Below are 8,944 nucleotides of genomic sequence, written 5' to 3' on the forward strand. Positions count from 1 at the left end.
AAGCCTCAATTTTTTTCAGCTATAAGATGGGAACAATAGTATCATCTATCCTGCCTGCCCCACAGGCATTGGGAAAGGCTCAAGAGTAATAATATATTCAGAGGATTTGAAAAAGGGCAAAGTGCCATATAACAGTGAAGAATAACAAGTCTTGAGTCCAACCCAACAGACCTTTACCAAGTGCCACCGTTGTGCCAGACGATGTCTGGGCACCAGAGATGCAGAGATGAGGGAAAGAGATACAGTTCCTGCCCCCATGGGCTCAGCACTCTGCTGGATGCTTGGAGGAGACAAAAATGTATCCTAATAGTAGCACTAACAATTTTAATAACAGCTCATTCACTGAACGCTTTTATGGCTCAGGCTTGAGCTAAATACTTCACATAAATGTAAATCCTTGAACAACTAGGCAAGGAAGACATTGTTATTTCCATTTTGCAGATGAGGAAACTGAGACTCAGTAGAGTGTAGTCATTTGTCCAAGCGCACTCAGCTAAGAAGTGATTTCAAAAGCTCTCCTTACCAGATGTGCATCTCCTCTGCTGGACTTAGCCAGCATGCACGTGTTTTATATAGTTTCCTCTTACAACCTTTAAAACAGAACTAAAGAGCTTCGTGCTTTATTATATCAGTGTATAAAGGGATGTGTGTGTAGGGTCTATATAGAGTGCCGGTCTGAAAGCATCTCACCTGTCCTCCTACTTAGGTTGGACCCATCTCCCAGCAGGTGAGCAGCCTCTCTGTCCAGTTGGCCCACGAGGGGTGGCCACATCATACCCTGGCCCAACCTTCTGCTTATTTAAAAACAAGCAGACTGGGGACTTACCTGGCGGTCCAGTGGTTAAGACTCCACGCTTCCAATGCAGGGGACACGGGTCCGATCCCTGGTCGGGGAACTAAGATCCCATACGCTGCACGGTGCAGCCAAAAAGAAAACAGACAAACAAAAACCAAACAGACTGGCCCAATCTAGGCCTCCTTTTCCTGCTGTGGAACCTTGGGCAAGTTCTCGCACTGAGCTAGTGTTCTCTGTGAAATGGAGAGAAGAGTGACACCTGCTTTGAGGTGATTTTGTGGAGATGACAGAGAAGATGCCGCTGCAAAGCGTGTGGATCCCAGAAAGGCATCACTGCCTGCTCTTCCCCTTCCCCTGCCCTCCTTCCTGCCTTCTCTCCTCCATGTCTGTTCCCAGGCCCTCAAGGTAGAGGGCCAGCAGGCCAGGCTCCTGCTCTGGAAGCTTCTCCCACTTCTTAGAGGGCTCGGCCCAGCAGGGGCTGGTGGTTTTTCCTTGTTAGAGTTAGAGGATTGTGGTGACTGGCCTGGGCACCCGGGAAGGTGGGGAGACTGTCCTGCAACACAGCATATCTTAGATGTGGCTCTAAACAGATGTCTGGGCCAAACACCATTCATTCAGCTGGCAAGCGCTTGAGGGGCTCCAGCTGGTCTAAAGGCTCAGAGCCTTCAGAACATGGAGATAAACCCTCCCTCAGGGGCTCTCCAAGGCCAGAGAGCACATGTGCTCACATCCATGCTATAAAGGGCTGCAAATGTTTCCATGAAGTCTTCATGGAGAGCTGCTGGGACCCAAAGGTGAGGGTGGGGATTCCTGCAGGGAGGGGAGAGCTCAGGACTGGCTTCCTGGATGGGCTCCCCCATTGTAAGAACTGAAGAATGAGTCAGAGGAAGCAGGGCTCAAGGAGAAGTCAAAGCAATGGCGTGGAGGCATTTGGGGAGCCACAGGGGATTCCGTGTGGCAGAGCAGAGGGGAGACCCCAGGGGAAGCAGAGGGGCGGGCAGAGGGGTACCAGCTGGGGAGGCAGGGGGAGGGGGCAGATCCAGGAGGACTTGTGGGTGTGTTCTGGGCCAGGGGGAGCCCAGGATTCAAGGGCACGGATGACCAGATTCACCCCTCATGCAGCATGGACTCAGGGGAGACTAGAGACCTTGAAGCTTGAGGGTCCCAGTTAGGGCAGGTCTGACCTGGAAAGTCACTGTGTTCAGCTTCCTGTTTCCATTTCACTTGTTCCGGGATAAGAACCGGCTTATCAAGGAGTAGGGTTCAATTAATATTCTTCCCAGTACTTCATGAGAACCTTAAAGGAACACACACACCTGAGGGTGGCATCCCATGCTGCCTCTTTTCTCAGGACAGAATGGCTTCCCCAGGCGCAGAACTGGGCCTGTCACTGAGCACACCTCCAAGGCGACTCAACTGTCCCCACCATGTTAATTTTCAGAGTTGATTCTTTTCATCCCCATGAGCCAACTTGAAGGCAAGCATCTTCCATCTTCCCAAATCACTGTGACCCAAAAGAAAATAAGAAAGCTAATATTCAAGCTTCTTCCTCCTGGAGAAATTGAAAACTTGATGACTTTTTCTTTGTTTCTGCTACATCTAATTCAGTTGTTCTTGAGCTTGAGAGTGAATAGGAGCTCACTTGCGGTGTCCATTAAAATGCCAGTCCTCGGGTCCCACCTTGAGATACTCTAGTTCCACAGGTCTGGAGTGGAGCCCAGGAATCTGCAGTTTAAGTTGCCCTGGTGGTCAGAGACCACACGGAGAAAAGTGAAGTTTGGCATCCCCATTACTCACAAAATCTTTGAGCTGATGGAGCCTCCCCCAACCCCGGCCCCGCCATTGTCTCCTTTCCTTGTATGACCTCAGCTCGGGATTGCATCACTGAAGGCATCTGATGAGTCAGGAAAGAAGACATTTCCTAGCCGTGCGGTAACTCTGCCAGAATCCTGGCCTCCACATGCAGGGAGACGTGGGGGGGAGGCAGATGTTGGAGGCTGCCTCCCAGCAGCCCCCGCCCCCGCCCCCATCCACCCTTCCATGTTCTTTCTCACTAAATAGAACCCCAGTCCTGTTCCGGAATCAGGTGACATGTGTTTCATGGCAGGCTGGTCCCCAGCCCCAGCCCCAGGGAGGAATCTTGATTGGTCTAAATGAGGGGTTTTCAATCCTGGCTGTACCTTAGAGCATCAGGGGAAGTTTTAAAGATAGCCATGAATGTATCCCATCTGAGATCAGTTAAAGCAGACTCTCTAGGACTGGGATTTTGGCATAGATACATTTTTTGTTTTGTTTTTTAATTCTGCAGGTGATTCTAGTGTACAGCCATGGTTAAGAACCAAACCAATCGTAATAGTAATTGCATTCTCCTTGCCAATGGTTGACTTAAGAATGAATGCATGGCATGTTTATGGCATCAAAGGAGATATAAATGGAAGGATCCATATTCTTCAAAAGGGGCATGAGGAAAAGTTATGTCTTCTTCTGACCTTCTGGCCTTTGGACATTGTGTGAGAGTGATGGCAGCCATCTTGTGACCATGAGGGACAAGCTTGCAAAGGTCAATGTGCTGATGATGGCTGAGCAAAACCATGGAAGGAACCTGGGTCTTGCATTTGCTATTGAAGCCTTGCATTCAATATTGAACTGCTAAGCTAACCAACCCTGGAGCCACCATATCTCTAGACTTCTGGTTATGTGAGATAGTAAATGTTTTCCTTATTAGTTAAATCACTGGTTAGGTCTTTTTGTTGTGGTTGTGGGTTTTTTTTTTTTTTTTGGTTGTTTTGTTTTGTTGCTGATTCACCAGCAAAAAGCATCTTAGATGACACAAGAAGACAGAAAATTCTATCAAGGCCGCCTGTTGGTTCCAATTGCCCTTATAATTATGCCCTTCTTATCTTTCTGTAAGGAATAACCACACCTCCCTTCCACAGAACCTCAACTGAATCTGGCTCCCTTAGGACTCCAGAGAGGCAGAACACCATACTGACTAAGCCCATGGGTTCTGGCACTGAAGTCAGCCTGCCTGATTCAGATATGCACTCCACTACTAACTAGCTGTGTGATTTCTGGTAGTTATTTAAGCCCTATAAGCCTCAGTTCAGTCATCTGTAACTTAGGGATAAATTTTACCTATTTCCCAAATTTGGGGATTTAACATGTGGATTTCATGAGATAATCCACGCAAAAGTCCATTTCACAACATTCTTGGTGCCTACTACTCAGTATTGAGTTAGACATAGGGAGTCTGAATTTACTAGAACAGTCCCAACTTTTCAGTAAAGGCAATTCAGTAGTAAAACTAAATGCCTTTCTATGACTGTAATTGTAAAAGTCAAGAAAAGCCCTTCTCCAAGCTCTGTCTCAATTCCTGTTTCAAGCAATGAGGTCTCCATGGCTCTTTCAGGGAATGGAGTGAGCATAGTTTTCGTATCCTCCGACAAAGCAGAGATGAGCTGAGGTGTCCCATCGTACTGTTACTGGGCACGGCACAGACGTGCGTGTCACCACAAGCTGTTCTTGCCGCTGCAGCCGTAAACCCTCAGAGGTTGAGGATGCCAGTTTCCTGACACATGATTCATCGGGCTCGGGATATCCCACAAAGATGCTGGTCTATCCGTGTGTTTCTGTAATGTCTATCACCATGGTACTCAGGAGCACTTGAAAGGGAATCACAAAGGTGGGAGAAAGCAGCCTCCTGGGTTCTGGGGCCTCTCCTGGTGAGGTGTGGCCAAAAGGCTGAGGGCCAATCAAGACAAGAAGTAGGTCTACCTCTTCTGGAATGTTCTGATCCCAGGGCTGAGCCTGGGTTACAAGTTCAAGGAGTTCCTAAGCCTAGCCCCTCAACAGCAGCAGCCGTTTCCCCACCACTGCAGCCTACAGTGTCTGTGGGCAGTATCCAGGCAAAGGACACCAGTGGCTAAAGACGTCTCCCTGGTCTCCCTGGGGTTCCAGCCTTTAACTTGGCTTTGCCAGCAGTCACATGCTTGCTCTGCTGTTCAGCATGGCTAGCTCTGAAGGGTAGGATTAGATCGGAGGAGGAAACTATGTCCATATTTTACTTTAATCGCACCTGGTTGAATTTGTTGCAATGAAAATGTGGGGTTTTAAGTACACTTTTTTTTTTACTCCCTTAAAATGACAGTGGGGATTGGTGGAGAGTGGAGGGATGGGGCCGGTGGATGGGGTCAAGAGACCTTTCCATGACCTGTCTGCAATGAGAGCTTCCTGGTGACCCAATCCAGACAGGGTCCAGGCAGCATGGGGGAGGGAGTGCTGCCCAGCCCTTGCCTTCTTCTTCTTCCCTTCTTGCTTCCAAACACAGGTTTGGTACCCACAGACCCCTTCAGGTCTTGCTCACTCTGTCCATGAGGCTTATTCAGAGGCTGCACTCAAACCCTAACATCAAAGACGATCTGGACGCGGAGCCAGGGTGAAGCCCCAAACTGCCACCATTTGATTATTTTTCCATGTGTCTCATGGTTTTGCTTTGACACTATTTCTACCAGTACCTTTTTTTTTTTTAAAGATTTAATATGTGATACTTAGATATACCCAAAAAGTTTAAAATATAATTACCACATTTATGCCCACCACCCAGTTTAAGAAACAAACTTTTTACCAATAGAGTTGAAGCTGATCACACTCTCTCCTCCCCCTCCTCAAAATAACCTGAATTTGGCACCCATCCTATGTATCAGTTGGGATTAAGTTTAGCTACAAATCACAGAAAACCCAAAACAGTTGCTCAAGCAAGATAAAAGTTTATTCACTTTCATAAAGAGATCTGAAGGAAAGCAGTTCAGGGCGCTGTGGGAGCTCCATGATACTCAAGGACCAGCTGTCCTGTGTGCCACCATCTACAGTACAGTTTCCACCTCCTGGACTAATATAGCTGCAAAGATCCAGCCATTTCATCTACTTTCAAGCCAGCAAGAAGGAGAAGGGAAGGAAAGAAGGTGACTTCTTGAAAACTGCATGCTATGGTTACGTCATATCCCACTGCCCAGAACTGAGTCACAAGGCTGCGCCCAGTTGCAAGAGAAGGTGGAAGATGTAGCTTTATTCCACCTGGCTCTGTGCCCAGTTAAAAATCAGGAGTTGCCTTCTAAGGCAGAAATGGAGAGTGAGATTGAGAGACACCTAGTGGTCTCTGCCACATCACAGTCTTTTTTTGTTTTCTTTCATAATTGAGATTTTATTGGTTGTTTTGAGGATCAGTACACAGACATTTCAATTTGTACACAATTCTTAACATACTTACCAAAAATCTAAAAAATCATGTACTTGTGATTCTTTTCTGAACAGTTATTCCAGTGACTTTCCAGCTTAAAATTTGGAGGCAAATTTTCCTTGACAGGAAATCAAGTACCAATATCTTCAAATACTGATATGCTGTTACATCGTAAGTCCCCCTAATTCACAATTTAATATCATATACACTACATACTCAAATTGTCAGTCACAGCACATTAACAAAGTTACTAGAAGAACTGGACTACCATGACCAAAGATGTTACAGAGTGCACAAAATTCTGCCCAGGAGAGCCAAGATCAAGGGGTGAGTGGTTTGCTTTAGGAAACAATTCTACCAAAAACAACATGGGAAGAGAAGTAATTTAAAGTGTTTAAGACATTAAATGCATAACTGACTTCGGACTGCCATTTAGTATGCTTTGTATTATAGGATATAAAAGCTACCCCTCATCTATAGAATGTTAAGCTTGACACCCAAGACAATCGAAGCCTCCCATATTCAATATCCCACTATTTTCTGGTTGTACCAAAAAATAAGCAACCAGCAAATGATTTCACCTCTTTAAAAAAAGCACTGACACAAAAAATGGGATGAGGTGGGATTCCCTCCTTTTTAAAAATGTTTCTAGAGCTACTAAAAAACTTGCATTTACAAAACAGTTGATAAAAATATTCCTCTGGATTGTACAAGAAGGGAGACAGGGGCCACTGACAGGACCAGGTGTGTGATATTAATCAGACTTGGCTTCTTTCTCTCCTGCTTCATCAGAGGCTGGGCTCTCCTCGTTTTTAGTTTCTCCATTTTCTGCAGGGAAGTCTTCTTTAGTCTCTTGGTTAGCCACTTCGGCCTGTTTTCCTTTTGCTCCCCTTCTCCCTTTTGTTTGCACTTTTTTGTCTGAAGATTTATCCTTTCCTGCCACCTTTTTTGGCTTCGTTTCCACTTTTGCAGGAGCCGGTTTAGCTGACAACCTCGCCGATCTCCTCTTGGGCTCCTCCTTCGCCCCTCGGTGGAGGTGACCTTCCTCTTGGGCATCGTGGTGGCGGGGCCGGCGCGTGCCAGGTGCCTGCGGGCCAAGATGCGCCAAGAGGCTTCATGAAGCTGGGCTGCCTGACCGCTGCCACACCTCCCGCCGCCGCCGGAGCTGCTGGGACCCGCCCACATCACAGTCTTAACCAGAATGCCAATTTAGGACCTTTTTTTTTTTTAAAGAACATTTCTAAATATTTAGTTTAATTCAAGTATGCAAATAATAAAGCTCAATGAATTTTCACAAATGGATCAAGATATACAATGTTACCAAAAGCCCAGAAAGCCCTCCTTAAAACAAAAAAAGAATTCAATTAGAAAATAAAATCCCAGGTTAGTAGCTAGCTCATTCCGCGTTGGCTTACAAGAATTTATTTTGCATTACTCCTTGGTCTTAACAAGAGTGTATTCCCACTTTCTCTTCGGTAAGTCTTTCTCCTGATGAACAAACTGAAGTTGAACTTCCCTTAAGAGAAATGCTGACTGACAAGGGATATGTCCATGGATTTGATACAGATGACTTTTACCGTGCAACTGTGATGTGCCAGCAGCTATGCTGAGTGAAGATGCCACTTTTGATGCCATCCCCACTCCTGGATCTGCCACTGCCTGGGGTGTGTGACGTCACCTGAAACTGAAGTCACTTGAGCCAGCTCTGCCTTAGGCTTCTCATCTGCAGAATGGGGATAATATTATTGTGATGATTAAAAGAGAAAAATGTTGCCCAAGTGGTCTATAAATATGAAACTCGACTTAAAGACGTTGCCCACTCCTCTCGGGAGACCAAGTTTCTGAGTTCTACCTGCACCATTAGCGCCCCAGCAAACGGCTCCATTTCTGATGGTGCCTCCTGGCTCTCATGAAGGCGGGAGCCACCCCACCTCCCGTCACAGAGCTGATGGCAGACGGAGCACTGAAGAAGCATCTGCTTGACAAAGCCAAGGGCTTGCTATTTTCTCCTTTTTTTTTTTAATTAATTAATTTTTTTTTTTATGGCTGTGTTGGGTCTTCGTTTCTGTGCAAGGGCTTTCTCTAGTTGTGGCAAGCAGGGGCCACTCTTCACCGCGGTGCGCGGGCCTCTCACTATCACGGCCTCTCGTTGCGGAGCACAGGCTCCAGACGCGCAGGCTCAGTAATTGTGGCTCACTGGCCCAGCTGTTCCGTGGCATGTGGGATCCTCCCAGACCAGGGCTCGAACCCGTGTCCCCTGCATTGGCAGGCAGATTCTCAACCACTGCGCCACCAGGGAAGCCCTATTTTTCTCCTTTTTTAACTGGATCTGAGCTGTGACCCCTTTGCCTCATGCTACTGCAGCCCTCCCCTAGGTTTCTGGAACTCTCGGGCTGTCTACATGCTTGACCTTTGTGTCGCCTTCTTCCCTCCCACCCTTTTCATATTGTGCCAGCCCATACAGACTTAGCTCTTTTAATCTTGCTTCATAAATCATTTCTGTAAGTCGAGTCCCTGAAAATGTTTCCCCTGAACTCCCTCCAAACCGTATCTAAAACACTTACCTTCTGGTAAATGCATCATAGTCGATTCAGTCTGCCACCACTGCTGTCATTACCAGGAGAAAGACAATGTGGAAACTGCAGAGGAGCAGAAAAGGCAGGCCCTGGCACTCTGTAGGTTGCCGTGTGTCTCGCTTTTTTAAAGATGCTGAAACAGCATTGAAAAGCCTTGCATGTAATTTACATTTTGGTCTTTACCATAGTGGTATAACCTGGTGGTTAAGGGTTTGGACTCTAGCATGAGTGCTTGGGTTAATGTCCTGGCTTCATCACTTGTTTGCTGTGGGACTTTGGCCAAGTCACTTAACTTCTCGGAGCCTCAACTTCCTCAGCTATAAAATGGGAATGGTG

At 46.7% G+C, this 8,944-nt stretch overlaps 1 pseudogene; it reads right to left on the minus strand.

The window, feature by feature from the left end:
• Positions 1-6,719: 6,719 nt before the first annotated feature.
• Positions 6,720-7,088, minus strand: LOC132350759 (non-histone chromosomal protein HMG-14-like; annotated as a pseudogene).
• Between the last annotated feature and the right edge of the window lie 1,856 nt (positions 7,089-8,944).

Source organism: Balaenoptera ricei, chromosome 16, assembly GCF_028023285.1.
Source record: "Balaenoptera ricei isolate mBalRic1 chromosome 16, mBalRic1.hap2, whole genome shotgun sequence".
Lineage (NCBI taxonomy): Eukaryota > Metazoa > Chordata > Mammalia > Artiodactyla > Balaenopteridae > Balaenoptera > Balaenoptera ricei.